The sequence below is a fragment of the Dreissena polymorpha genome, chromosome 8, assembly GCF_020536995.1.
Source record: "Dreissena polymorpha isolate Duluth1 chromosome 8, UMN_Dpol_1.0, whole genome shotgun sequence".
NCBI classification, from domain to species: domain Eukaryota; kingdom Metazoa; phylum Mollusca; class Bivalvia; order Myida; family Dreissenidae; genus Dreissena; species Dreissena polymorpha.
Window position 1 is genome coordinate 39646050 of NC_068362.1, and position 16160 is coordinate 39662209.

At 36.3% G+C, this 16160-nt stretch overlaps 1 protein-coding gene across 1 annotated transcript in view; it reads right to left on the reverse strand.

Moving 5' to 3' along the window:
- Positions 1–16160, reverse strand: part of LOC127840458 (anoctamin-7-like) — a 37283-nt gene that overhangs the window by 5829 nt on the left and 15294 nt on the right. The gene's annotated exons all lie outside the window — the stretch shown is intronic.

Sequence of the window (16160 nt, forward strand, 5' to 3'; positions counted from 1 at the left end):
GAATACACTGTATTTCTCAACGCAATGGTTTATACAAAACATGTATTATTATTTAGTGATCTTCTGTACCATCATGAATAATGTTCACTAACAATTAACATTTGTTCAATCCTTAAATGGCATAAGTAATACAACACTAAGGTTGAAAACTGGTGTATCTCAAACAGGAATGTTGTGAAGATACAATTGTTTCACACTGAACTTTGAACTCACTGTAGCCCTAAACAAGAACTTGATATTGTTACAAACAAGACTGTAACTACCAACGCACTGCGTTTTCAGGTATGTGTAAGAGCAAATAACTCCAGGTTGTGTGGATAATTTGGTATGAAAATGTCTTTAACATCTACACTTCCTGTTGATGACATGAAACGTTTGAATTTATTTGCTTAAGAAACATGGAAGAAGTTTGCTCCACAAACTTATTACATTTTGTGATGAAAAAGTAAACCAAAGGAAAGAGTGACTCCAATTTGCCCTACTGTGAGGGTATAAATAAATAAAACATGCAACCTAATTAATACAATAAAGAATGTTAAGATATATGTTACATGTAGATAACAACATATACAAAGGGTAGAAAAAAAGGATATGGAGTAAGGCTTCTATTCCTTCTGTCCGTATCCGCAAAAAAATAGAACCAGCTGAAATGCACTGCGCGTATTCCATTCATCCGCATCCGCGGATCCGCACGCGAAATAGGCGTCCGCAAAAGAAAGCTCAAGTAAGCATTCTAATGCGGATGCAGACAAGATACGGACGGCATAAGCATTTAGCACGATGAGGGAAGCTGTAATCTCAAAAATCAACTGAAAAACTAATAGAATTCGTGGAAAATTACCCGGAATTATAAAATCAAAGCAGTTCTGCATATCGGGACTCTGATTTCACTTCAAATGTTTGGAAAAGCATAGCCAAGGCACTAGAAGAAGATATTTCAGGTATTTACCATTTGTATTCTTTTACAGGCAGAATGATGATTTGTACCTTATATCTACTTAACCCTTAAAGCGCTGGAGCTGAATTTTAAAGGCCTTTGCAAACAGTTTGGATCCAGATGAGACGCCACAGAACGTGGCGTCTCATCAGGATCCAAACTGTTTGCTATTCTGATAGTATTCTTTGAAAAAAATCGAAGAAAATGCTAATTTTAGAAATTCTGCAGACGACATTTTAGCAGACGACAAATTTCCCAGCATGCAAAAAATTCACGCTTGTCCTTCATAATAAGTATCTCAATTATAATTTCCAGTTTTATTCATATATTTTTTCCCAAAAAATAAAGATACGTTCGACGTATGCGGATAAATGGAATATAGCGTTCGTATTATGATTTTGCGGATACGGATGCGGATAGATGGAATACTAGCCTAACACTGGGACAGCATTGCAATCATCAAAACACAATAATTTTACAACAATCAAAACTGCTGTTCTCATAAAACCACTATTTCACAAAACAGGTTGACAGAATTGCAATGATCACAACACAATAATTTTACATCAACCACAACTGCTGTTTTAACAAACCATGGCGACATCATTGCAATCATCACAACAAAAGGATTTTACAACAAGAGCTGTCACCATAGGATGACTTATGCCCCCTATAAACGCTTGATAGAAGTTATGAGCTTTTTTTGAAACCTAAACGCAGATTTCGAAACCTAAACGCGGACCCAAAGTTCAAGGTCAAGGTCACAGGGGTAAAAATTTGTGTGCGTATGGAAAGGCCTTGTCCATATACACATGCATACCAAATATGAAGGTTATATCTCAAGGGACATAGAAGTTATTAGCATTTTTCGAAACCTAAACACAGATTTTGAAACATTAAACGGGTACCCTAACTTCAAGGTCAAGGTCAAAGGGTTAAAAATTTGTGTGCGCATGGAAAGGCCTTGTCCATATACACATGCATACCAAATATGAAGGTTATATCTCAAGGCACATAGAAGTTATGCGCATTTTTTGAAACCTAAACGCGGACCCTAAGTTCAAGGTCAAGGTCACAGGGGTAAAAAAATTTGTGTGTATGGAAAGGCCTTGTCCATATACACATGCATACCAAATATATAGGTTATATCTCAAGGGACATAGTAGTTATGAGCATTTTTCGAAACCTAAACGCAGATTTCGAAACCTAAACGAGGACCCTAAGTTTACGGTCAAGGTAACAGGGGTAAAAATGTTTGTGCGTATTAAAGGCTATGTCCATATACACATGCATACCAAATATGAAGGTTATATCTCAAGGGACATAGAAGTTATGATCATTTTTCGAAACCTAAATGAAGATTTCGAAACCTAAATGCGGACCCTTAGTTCAAGGTCAAGGTCACAGGGGTAAACATTTATGTGTGTATGGAAAGGCCATGTCCATTTACACATGCATACCAAATATGAAGGCTATATCTCAAGGGACATAGAAGTTATGAGCATTTTCGAAACCTAAACGCAAAGTGTGACGGAAAGACGGACAGACAGACGGACAGACAGTCGGACAGACAGTCGGATAGACAGACAGACAGACCGACAGTCCGATCACTATATGCCCCCTTTTTCTTCGAAAGGGGGCATACAAATCACAACTGCTTTTCTCACAAAACCATGATTTCACAATATTCAACCTTACTGACCAGTAAAGAATTTAAGGTTTACTTCCTGGACCTTTATTGCAAAATTGTATTCAAAAGCTGCTAATTTTCTTCAATATAGCATCAACATCCAAACATAATCCTAGTAAAAAAAGAAATCTAAACAAGTTTGATGGTTAATACCCAGCGAGCAAGCTGATAAGCCTTCTGTCAACTAAACTTGATGAGAATTTGGCTTTACCCTGCAGATATGCACATTTGCCCTTTTGTAGTCCGTTTAAAATCAAATTAAATATAAGATCTATCTGAAAAGATTACAGTTGTAAAGGCTTAGTTTCTAACCATAAGATAATGCTGAGCAGCATATGGCATAAAACATAAACAGCCTACAAGTTACTTGCAGGCTTTTCTGCTTTTATGATTGTTTCATATAGCCATTTTCATTTTGATTCTGAGTGAAAATTTTCATGAAAAAACTGAAACATGTGAAATCATTCATTTTAATTCTTCTATCTCAGTGTAAGACTGTTAAAGCATGCCATGGTCAGTGAAGGTCCCACAACTCACATGAATCATTTCATCATCATCGTCATCATCATTGTTAGTGCCAGCTTTGCCCTTTGACCCCTTCTTGTAGCCCATTGCCAAAGCCTTGTTGTGTAATAAACAGCAACCACAAAGTATCAGAAACAATTGGCATACCCTTGTGCTTTATATGGCAGAAAAGGACATGCCTTTAGAATAGTTTTTGAAATACCTCATTTAATCTTTGATTTCGGACACAAATCAGTGCTTTCCACAGGATTTTTGTCAGGCGCCCCGGGGCTGCTAGGGGTGTCCCCTCCCGACGTTGATTTTTTTTTAAATTTAACGTGTCAATTCACGTTCTGTGGTGCGTTATAACTCAAGTAAAAACATAGTCAAAAGACATCATTTGGTGCGCTATGACTCTTCAAAAAAAAATCCCCCAGTCATTTAAAAATATTTTTTTTATATTGTTTAATTGTTTTTAAAATTTCCCGCACAGATAGTAAAATCCCGACTCAAACGATTTCCCAATACATCCGTTTCAACCCGACTATTACTGTAGACTACTTTTCAAGTTTCTATGTATTACCAGTTAATCCCATTGATTTCGTTTTTATCAATCACTTTCTGGTAAATATTTAAGATAAAAGCTCTCAATTATTTCTTTTACACAAACCTTGCCATTTTTTAAGTGACTTTTTATAGATTTGATGAAATATTGCCTCTGAATATGCGTCAATCTCCTGACCTGTTGTGTGCTTGTTAAAACGCTCAATACACGCACGCTTTTGTATGCAAATGACGCGACGTTGTACATGTGGCATAATTTTCGCGCTCTTTTTAATTGAGAAAAAGATTCGACATGAAATAAATTTGCACTGCTAATTTAAAGCAAAAATATTTAACGTTGCGGTAACATTTACATTCGGAAGTGTGTTTCGGATTAAAAACGCGTTAACATCGACTTACGGGAATGGATTTCGGATTACAAATTTAATTATTCCCATTTGAGATTTCAACAAATATTAACCGTTGCGTTATAAATTCAATGATAATTTGTTTAAACACTTTATGAGTCGAATAAATGTTTTGACGGAATTATGCATAAATTCACGTTGTCCACGAGGATCCTGGCCGGTTGCCATCATCAGTATTCTAACTATCGATTATCGGACGAAACATTTACAAGTGTGCGTAATTTATTCAACAAAAATTTGTTAAAGCGCATTACGTGTCGAATAAATGTCAGAAAAACGAGGTGAATCAGTTCTATAAATGGACATGATGAAATATACATGTACTGGAATTAAATTGTTATCACATAATTGTAACCGGGAGTCATTTGCACAACTTACTCGCTATAATAATTAATCGTTTACCACTTGCAATTAATTTCTCGTATTAATTATGAGTCTTAGGTAACACTTGTTTACAGTAAAAAGGTGTGATGATGATGTCCGAAACCGTCTTTAATGTACTGTACTGTACTAATTACCGGTTTTATATTACGTAAATGGTACAACTTCTTGCTAATCAAGCTGCGATAAACTCTTACTTCATGCCCGACGTCAATCAAAAATTATGGTCGATAGTAAACCCCGCCCTCATAAGCATTCGCGTAACCGATTGGACGATGAACTTCACAGTTTGACGACTGGAAAGTTACCAGATACATCCTTGTCAGCATTTTAATGACTGTGTCATGTGGCTAGAATAATCGATACGCGCGTCATGCTATTCTCTTATCAGTGGATTATCCATTACCCCATGTGGTGTTTATGGCGATTACTTGTGAAAGTAGGTACCGAGTGCTCTTTTAAAACAGGGAATATTGAAACTCTGATAGAGAAACCTTGATTTTTTTGGACAATCTCCATTTTCTTTTACTGAAAAATACACTGATCGGAAAATTTCAAGCGCCCCGCGGACTTTGATTTCGAAATTCAAGCGCCCCTGCAAGAGGCGCTTAAATGGCCTGGGTAACCTTTTTTGGTGTTGGAAATTGTGTCATGATTAAGGGAACTAACTACATAATTGTTTGTTAACTTTGATTGGAAGAAACAATAGGCATTTTACACTATACTTTAGTACTTCTGACCTCACTTGACACAGTGTCTTAAAAAGCAGAGATATTATTATAACAAATGTTCTGATGAAGTTTTATGATGACCAGATATAACTAGGAATAACAGACGACACACAATGAATGATTCATAACGGAAAGAAAACAATCACAATAGCTAACCTTTAGCTTGTAATGCTTATAGGTGAAATAAAAACACAAACAAGAGGGCCATGATGGCCCTGAATCGCTCACCTGACTCATAAAGATCAGATGAAAACTATGACCTCTATTGTCTACACAATGTTTTTCTATGATTTGACCTAGTGACCTAGTTTCTGACTCTAGATGACCCAAATACAATCCCAATCCAGATTTCATCAAGATAAACATTCTGACACCAGTTCATAAATATTGGATGAAAACTGTGACCTCTATTGTCAACACAAGGTTTTTCTATTTATTTGACCTAGATTTTTACCCCAGATGACCCAAATACAATCCCACCCAGATTTTATCAAGAATTCTGACCAAATTTCATAAAGGTTGGATGAAAACTGTGATCTCTAATGTCTACACAAGGTTTTTCTATTATTTGACCTAGTGACCTAGTTTTTGACCCCAGATGACCCAAATAAAATCCCAACCCAGATTTCATCAAGATAAACATTCTGACCAAATTTCATAAAGATTGGATGAAAACTGTGACCTCTATTGTCTACAGAAGGTTGTTCTATTATTTGACCTAGTGACCTTGTTTTTGACCCCAGATGACCCAAATACAATCCCAAACCGGATTTCATCAAGATAAACATTTTGACCAAATTTCATCAAGATTGGATGCAAACTGTGACCTCTACTGTCTACACAAACAAATTGTTGACGGACGGACGCACGTACACACGCAGGCACGCACAACGGACGCCGGACATCACACGATCACATAAGCTCACCGTGTCACTTCATGACAGGTGACCTAAAAATATGTGTCGGAGATAAACATGAACAGTTGTGGTTAAAATCCCATAGAAACAAGGGCTGTTTGTAAAACATGCATGCCCCCCTATATGGGCTTTAAGTTGTAGTAGCAGCCATTGTGTGAATACGTTTGTTGTCACTGTGAATGGTGGTGGTGGTGGTGGTTGTGGTGGTGGTGGTGGCGTAGTAGTAGTAGTAATAGTAGTAGTAGTAGTAGTAGTAGTAGTAGTAGTAGTAGTAGTAGTAATAGTAGTTGTAGTAGTAGTAGTAGTAGTAGTAGTAGTAGTAGTAGTAGTAGTAGTAGTAGTAGAAGTAGTAGTAGTAGTAGTAGTAGTAGTAGAAGTAGTAGTAGTAGTAGTAGTAGTAGTAGTAGTAGTAGTAGTGGTAGTAGTAGTAGTAGTAGTAGTAGTAGTAGTGGTAAAAGTAGTAGTAGTAGTGGCAGTAGTAGTAGAAGGTGGTGGTGGTGGTGGTGGTGGTGGTGGTTGTGGTGGTGGTGGTGGTGGTTGTGGTGGTGGTGGTGATGGTGGTGGTGGTGGTGGTGGCAGTAGTAGTAGTTGTATTAGTAGTAGTAGTAGTAGTAGTAGTAGTAGTAGTAGTAGTAGTAGTAGTAGTAGTAGTGGTAGTAGTAGTAGAAGTAGAAGTAGTAGTAGTAGTAGTAGTAGTAGAAGAAGTAGTAGTAGTAGTAGTAGTAGTAGTAGTAGTAGTAGTAGTAGTAGTAGTAGTAGTAGTAGTAGTAATAGTAGCAGTAGCAGTAGCAGAAGCAGTAGCAGCATTACAAGACCAATACTTAAGAATGATCAAATGGGAAAAGGTAACCTAGCACTGGCAGTAAATATGGGGCTCATTTACAGGTCAGATTTGGAATCTCTGCTGTAAAATGAGATTTTGAATGAACTAAAGGGAGGCAATTCTGTAATAAAAAGAACATGCATAAACCGTAGTTGTTTCCCTTGTTTGAACCATGCTAAATCCTTACAAGTTTGGAAAGAATTGGATGAAAAATTTGGACTTTATTGCATAAACACCATTTTCTCAATTCAAGGGGAGGTAATTCTGTACTTCATGGACCAATAATGCTCATTTTTTGTAGGGTTTGTGTCCTCATTGATATAAAGACACTGTGCAAATTTGGAAAGGATCGGACAAAAAATATGGAAGATTTTTTAAAGTTTTCACAAAATAGGCAAAAACGAATAAACATGCAAAGTTCAACGAGCTCCTGCGGCCATGTTTTTTGACGAATCAAATTTCTTTGAACAACTTTTTCAGGGGAGCCTTCAAAGGTCATCCCTGTGAAATTTTTTGAAAATCTGATGAGCGGTTTCTGACAAGAAGATTTTTTAAGGTTTTTACCATATATGGTCATGGCGGCCATCTTGGTTATGCGATCAAATTTTTTTTAACAATTCTTTTGTCCCATGACCTAGGGATGCTCCACATGAAATTTAGTTGAAATTGGCTCAATGGTTTAGTAGAAGAAGATGTTTACAAATTGTTCACAGACAGACAGACGGACGGACAGACGGACGGACGGACGCCGGACGCTGAGTGATCACAATAGCTCACCTCGAGCTATCGCTCAGGTGAGCTAAAAACTAAAATCAATTCATTTAAGTACTCAATATATTAATTAAGTTTCAACTTTTGTACGATGTAAAAGATATTTTAAAATACTCTTATTTTTCTGGGATGATAGATTTGGAATATTATTGTCTATAAGCTATCACATAAAAAAATGGTGTGTAATTAAACCCTACAACCACTGTTTTAGTAAATTCGGAATATTATATAGCGACCCCTCAATCCCTGTAGGTGGCTAGGGATTTACCTTTGTAAAAGGCAGCTGTTTTCAATAAAGGAGACTATGCTGACCATAGGGAAACTAACATTTTTTACATACTTAAACTGCACTTTCTATGTAATGGTTTGCTATAAATAAAGTCATGATAGGAATATAAATAAATATAAAATCCCTGAATCATAACACATAAATATAAGTGCATATCTGTATAAAATTCACAGCTACATATACATTCTAAATAAATCAATATCACCATAACACATAGAGCATTTTGTCTATAAAAACATGGGCCATGCTCTGTGAAAAGGGGGTTTACGAATGTGCGTAAAGTGTTGTCCCAGATTAGCCTGTGCAGTCCACAAAGGTTAATCAGGGACAACACTTTCCTCTTTTATGGTATTTTTCGTTTAAAAAAAAGTATCTTCTTAGCAAAAATCCAGTTTAGGCGGAATGTGTTGTCTCTGATTAGCCTGTGCCGTTTGCACAGGCTAATCTCAAACAACACTTTAAGCACATGCATTAAACCCCCTTTTCCCATAGCAAGGCCCACAAAAATTCATAACCAGTATAGGTGTTCATTAATTCAACACTCATCTGACATCCTCTCAACATTGTGTAAATATTTCATATGTATAATCATTATTATTTGTGGGATATAAATTTGTGTCGCGTTCTGAAAAAAATGGGCATTATGCATGTGCGTAAAGTTTCGTCCCAGATTGTGCAGTCCGCACAGGCTAATCAGGGACAACACTTTCTGCCTAAATTGGATTTTTGCTAAGAGACTTCATATTAACAAAAAATGTCATAAAAGCGTAAAGTGTCGTCCCTGATTAGCCTATGCAGACTGCACAGGCTAATCTGAGACAACACTTTACGCACATGCATTATGCCCAGTTTTCTCATAACACGACTAATTTGTGTTAATTTTGTGTGTTGATCCATCAGTGAGATTAACACATAAAGAAAGAAAATGACTGATACAGATTCCAATTTTTTTCCCAGTATCAGAAATCAACAAATTGACGTGTCCATGAAAAAATCATTTAAAAAAAAAACACACACAATTTCATGCCAACAAATATAAATCATTATTTTCCGTAAAGCCTTTGGCTTTACATGTATCAATAGCATGTCTGTCAGACGCTGCGCATACGGCCCGCAATTATAAAGATCCGGAAAATACACCATGCACTACGCTCCGCACAGTACACATCGAAGAACTCGGATAATCATTGTCTTTCCGGCGCTTGAAGCGAGAGCACGATTATTTTTTAAATTATATTGGCTCCACCTTGGACGTAGTCCAGGTATTTGTTGAGTTTATTATTACAAAAGTTTCCGTTTTAACAGTTCTTTGCTGTTATTTATTTGTTAATTGTTAAAATTAAAATGAGCCAGTCCGAAAACAAAGTTCTCGAGTACAATGCAAATGTTCTGTTCTCATCTTCGGAAAGCGAAGGTGAGTTTTTGGGGTTCGAGGCAGATAGCGCCGAACCAAAACAGCGTCAACAACGAAAGCTTAAATCGGTTGTTAAGCGAGTACATGAAAGTTCGACACAAACTGACGTAAATAATAATTCGAAAAATGACACAAAACAGACAAAGGGAAAGCAAAAAGCCACACAGAAAACAACCCCTTAGTAAACAAGTGTAGGCCAATTTGATTTAGATAATTTGTCTGCCAATGATATTGATGTACTGAGAAAAAAGCTCGGCATTTTTGATATGCCAGTAGAGGAAAAGTATGATAACTTTGAGGGTTTTGACCCCCAGAATGCCCCAAATTTGAGAATAGAGGTTGAAAATAAAAATGAATTTACCGATTCAGAGTCGTATGATTCTATTGGTGCACTAAAATATGCCCAAGACTCTAGCAATAACATGACAAATAAGTTGAAAAATAGTCTTTTTGACGATTCTGATCAGGTTGAAGATCGATCAGACTGGAAATAGCCCAAGATTAAAACAAAAGTTAAAGGACCAGCTATTACCAAATCTTTGGCTGACTTAATTAGTGTGGCTTGTACATCACAGTGTGACATTGAATCTGTTTCAGAGAAGTATCATGTTCCTGAAAATTGTGAGAAATTAAATCCTCCCACTGTCAACAATGAGATATGGAAAATTTTTGACAAAAGAACACGTACATATCATCGTCTTTTCCAAGACATACAATCACTACTTTCATCAGCCATTGTCCCAATTCTGAAATTGGTCCCAGTGCTTAAGCAGTCATTGATGACCAATGAAGAGGCTAAAGAGTTAATCTCTGACTCTCTGACATTATTGGGTCAAGCCCAGTTCAATTTGAGTGTCCGTAGGCGATATCTGCTTAAACCTAATCTAGACCAGAAATACAAAAATTTGTGTAGCATAAACATGCCTGTGACAACCCAACTGTTTTGGGATGACATTGCCAAGGAAGTGAAGAATTGCGAGACAAGTCTTAATCTTAGAAAGATGAGACCGCAGCAAAGTTTTCAGCCCAATTTCTTACCGAGGGGAGGATTCCGTGGAAGGTTTCAATGTAATTTCAATAGAGGTCGTGGCAATGTCAGATACATGCCATATGGACAGGCACCTGCCTTCAATCCTCGAGGATTTAGAGGACCCATGAGAGGAGGACCTAGAGGCGGTAGAGGTTTTAAACCCTCAGCAACTGTATCAGCCCCAAACGAGGGCAATTAGGAGCGGTAGGTAGACTCAAATACTGTTATAAGTCCTGGGAATTTTTTACCAGTGATCAGTGGATTTTGAATAATATAAAAGGCTATGTTCAGAAATTTGAGTCAAAACCTTTTCAAACAGTTATTCCAAATGAAATCTCATTTAATGAATCAGAATTTCAGATTACTGATCAAGAGGTGGATGATTTATTGAAAAAAGGAGCTATTGTCTGTTCTGAGTGGGAGCCAGACCAGTTTATTTCAAGTATATTTGTGCTCAAAAAACCTAATGGAAAATTTAGACCAATTATAAACCTCAAAAGGTTAAATAATTTTGTTCATTATGAACATTTTAAACAAGAGCATTTTAAGATAGTGCTTGAATTAATTCAAGAAAATGATTTCTTTTGTTCTGTGGATTTACAAGATGCTTATTTTTCGGTTCCTATTCATCCAGATTATCAAAAATATTTGAAATTTACATGGAAAGGAGTTTTATATGCATTTGTTTGCCTGCCGTTTGGGTACAGTGCAGCACCCAGAGTATTTACAAAGTTGTTAAAACCAGTTTATGCATGGTTTAGGTCCCAAAGTATTAGATGTGCTTACTATATTGATGATTCTATTAATGAGTTTAGACAGAGATATATGTTTACAGAATGCTGAAACAATTTGCTCCACATTACAGTCTCTTGGTTATGTGGTAAATTCCACTAAGTCAGTTCTAGTGTCAACACAAAGGATTGTGTTCTTTGGTTTTATAATAGATTCCGTTCAGTTTATGATATTCCTTACAGAGGAGAAAATAGAAAAAATTATTCTTAAAGCTCGTAGACTTTTGTCTAGTAGAAGAGTTATAGTTAGAGACCTGGCATCGTTTATAGGTCTTTTAGTTAATGCTTTTTATGCAGTTCTAGAGGCTCCTTTGCATTATAGACAACTTGAACATTTAAAATTAGAAGGACTGGGAAATAATAACAGTTTTGATAATGAAATAATGTTAAATGGGAAGGTAATTCAAGAATTGCATTGGTGGATTGAGAATGTTAATTGTAAAAATGGTAAAAGGATTAGACCTAAAAAAAGTCAGTTTCATTTGTCAAACTGATGCATCATTATTAGGTTGGAGTTGTGTTGACAACGAGTCTGGAAGATTTGTTAATGCTGAATGGGCGAAAAAAGATTCCAAAGATCATATTATTTTTTTGGAGCTTAAAGCGATTTTTCTTGGGTTACAGTCATTATATGATAAAACCAATGATTGGCATATAAAAGTTTTCTGATAATGTATCTGCAGTGACATATGTTAATGATATGGGAGGAATGTCTTCTCAAACAATGGATGGTTTAGCAGCCGAAATTTGGCCAATGGTGTTTAAAAAATAATAATTACCTTTCAGCTGCCTATGTGAAAGGATCAGACAATAATGTGGCTGATTTTTATTCTCGATATTTTAATAAATCATCAGAATGGATGTTGAAACAAGAGATTTTTTAAAGAATTTGTTCAGAGTATTTTATGCCTGATATTGATCTCTTTGCATCAAGCCTTAATTGAAATTTAATAAGTTTGCTTCTTGGGTTCCTGAACCTCAAGCTTATTTCAATGATGCTTTTTCATTTTCATGGTCAGATTTTGAACCATATTTGTTTCCGCCATTTGCATTAATTGGTAAGGTACTGAACAAACTAGTACAAGATAATGTTAAACGAGGTATATTGATTATTCCATTATGGAGATCTCAATTTTGGTTTCCAAATGTTATTGATTTATTGATATCAATTCCTGTTAGATTACCTTGTCACAAGGATTTGTTGACCGACCCAGAGGATGGAACATCACATCCACTATCCAAAAGTATGGACTTGGTCGCAGTGAAGCTATCAACCGACATTTGCTTGTGCAAGGAGTTCCTACAGGAGCAGTCTCAGTTATCCTTAACTCATGGAAATCAGGAACAGAAAAACAGTATAGTTTGTCATGGCGTAAGTGGTGTATTTGGAATCAAGAACAAGGTAAAAATCCCATTAAAACCTCTGAGACGCAGATAATAGCTTATTTATTTTACCTGTTGAAAAACAATAAGTCTTATTCAGTGCTGAACACACATAAAGCAATGCTTTTGCAGACTTTGAATATTTTAGGCAATAAATGGTGTGAATCTCAAACATTAATTAGTAGGTTTATGAGAGGTGTAGCTATAATGAAACCTGTGGTTCCAAGGTACAAATTTACATGGGACGTTTCTGTGTTTTGCAACTATTAAAGTCGCTTATGCCTTTGAAACAGTTATCTTTGAAAACATTAACGTTAAAGTTAGTTAGTTTGGTGGCTTTGGCTGCTGCCCCTCATGCACAAACAATTGTGTCCTTGAATATTGATTGTGTTAAAATTGATTATACTACTTGTGAAGCGGTGTTTTATTTCACAAATTTGTTGAAAACTACGCCAGTGGGTAAAAAACAAAGTTTTATTTAAAATTGCAGCACTTTCAGGAAGAAAGTTTATGTGTGTTTCATACCTTAATTCATTATATGAAAAGAACTGAGCATCTTAGACTTTCATCTCAGTTGTTTGTTTCTTATGTTTCTTATAAAGAAGTGTCTACAAGTACTATTGCACGATGGTTGAAGGATGTTTTAGTTATGTCAGGTATTGATGTGGCTATTTTTAAGCCACATTCATTCAGATCAGCAGCAGTTTCTGCTGCAGTTAAAGGAAATTGTTCGATTAATAATATCCTTAAAACGGCAGGGTGAAATACTGATTCCAACTTCTACAAGTTTTATTATAGAGACATTGTTGAAAGGTCTGATGTACCATTTGTTCAGGCAGTTTTTTCGCAGGTTTAATTGTATCATTAAATTTAGTGTTTTTTCATATGTTATATGTTAAAATATACATGTATACATATACAAAGTGAAGGTTTATTTAACCGTATTGTTTTCATTTGTTGACGTTTCAGGTATTTGTATGAACAGTCACTAATGTTTCTCTATTACGTTTGTGTTCTGTCATATATGGTTGGGGTATGGAATGCCTATTATCATATTGTATACCAATTGTGTATTATTTTGTTAAAAGGTTGAAATAATACAATCTAGACGGGAAAGGAATTTAAGAATTGGCTTTATATTCTGTGTCCTTCTAGATTTGTTGTCAGTCTTTAAAGATGCCATTGATACATGTAAAGCCAAAGGCTTTACGGAAAATAATGTCCCCTCATCCAAGCGTTTGTGATGGATGAGGGTCATTATAAGAAGTAAAGCCGGAGGCTGAGCATGTATCAACCCACCCCTGTTGTTGTATTAGGGTCATATGGAAGTGTTATTCTTCTTTTTCACCCTCCCAGGTTGACATTTACTGACAACAAATAACTTTTAAACTATGATTATCCGGGTTCTTCGATGTGTACTGTGCGGAGCGTAGTGCATGGTGTATTTTCCGGATCTTTATAATTGCGGGCCGTATGCGCAGCGTCCGACAGACATGCTATTGATACATGCTCAGCCTCAGGCTTTACTTCTAATAATGACCCTCATTTGTCACAAACGCTTGGATGAGGGGACATTTTACAGTATGAGATTATTTTTGCAACTTGACTGCATGTTGCTTCTTCAACTTCCTTAATAGTCAATTTATCAACCCTACTTCAGCATTTTTTTAATGCATCACATACACAATTATACAATTATATAATTTCCTTAATAGGGTCTGGTGTAACATAAGTAAGTACAAAAGTTAAACAAGAGCACCGCCTTGCGGGTGCAGACCGCTCATCTATTTTCTTTTTAAAGGTGAAAGGACTCTCATTTTCAATCACAAAGGAGGGAGGGGTGGAGTGAAGAGAGGTGTATAGTGTGGGGGTGTGGACTTTTATTACATTATTTTCCAAAAAATGCAAAAAAAAATCGGGGGGGGGGGGGGTGGGTGGGGGAGGATTCTTGAGTGGGAAGGTTGGACGGTATTTCAAACATAAAATAATAAAAATAAATATTTGTGTTTTTTAACCGTTTCAAAAAAAAAAATTGGGGGGGGGGGTGAGGGTGTGGTGGTAATTTGTAAGATGATCTTAAAAAAAAAAATTAGGGAGGGGGGGGTGATTCGGGTGGGGGAGGGGGGGGTGGGGGGGATTCTTGGGTGCGATGGTTGGACGGTATTTCAAACATAAAATAATAACAATATATTTTTGTGTTTTTTAACCGTTTCAAAAAAAAATTGGGGGGTGGGGTGGGCGGGTGGGGTAAAGTGTGAGGGTGTGGTGGTCATTTGTGAGATGATCTTAAAAAAAAAAAAAATAGGGGGGTGTAGGGGGGAGGCACGGGGGATGGTTTGGGTGGAGTCTATTGTGGTATGTCAGGTAGTTTTGTCAAAGTATCAATCAAATCTAATCATAAATAAAGAAGTTATGGCAATTTTAGCAAAATTTAATAATTTGACCATGAGAGTCAAGGTCATTCAAAGGTCAAGGTAAAATTCAACTTGCCAGGTACAGTAACCTCATGATAGCATGAAAGTATTTGAAGTTTGAAAGAAATAGCCTTGATACTTAAGAAGTAAAGTGGATCGAAACACAAAATTTAACCATATATTCAAAGTTACTAAGTCAAAAAAGGGCCATAATTCCGTAAAAATGACCACCAGAGTTATGCAACTTGTCCTTTTACTGTACCCTTATGATAGTTTGTGAGTGTTCCAAGTATGAAAGCAATATCTATGATACATTAGGGGTAAAGTGGACCAAAACACAAAACTTAACCAAATTTTCAATTTTCTAAGTATAAAGGGCCCATAATTCCGTCCAAATGCCAGGCAGAGTTACATAACTTTGCCTGCACAGTCCCCTTATGATAGTTAATAAGTGTTGCAAGTATGAAAGCAATAGCTTTGATACTGTAGGAATAAAGTGGACCTAAACACAAAACTTAACCAAATTTTCAATTTTCATAGTATAAAAAGGGCACATAATTCTGTTAAAATGCCAGTCAGAGTTACATTACTTTGCCTGCACAGTCCCCTTATGATAGTAAGTAAGTGTTGCAAGTATGAAAGCAATAGCTTTGATACTTAAGGAATAAAATGGACCTAAACACAAAACTTAACCAAAATTTTCAATTTTCTAAGTATAAAAAGGGCACATTATTCTGTCAAAATGTATGCCAGAGTAATCTAACTTTGCCTGCCCAGTCCCCTCATGATAGTAAGTAAGTGTACCAAGTTTGAATGCAATAGCATTGATACTTTCTGAGAAAAGTGGACCTAAACGCAAAACTTAACCGGACGCCGACGCCAAGGTGATGACAATAGCTCATATTTTTTTTTCAAAAAATAGATGAGCTAACAAAACAAGAGCACCTCATAATGGGTGCCACACTCGGCTGCGAAAGCTTGTCAGAATTAATTTTTTTTAGAGGTCACAGTGACCTTGACATTTGACCTAGTGACCCAAAATGGGTGTGGCGTGTAGAACTCATAAAGGTGTATCTACATATGAAGTTTCAAAGTTGTAGGTGGAAGCACTTTG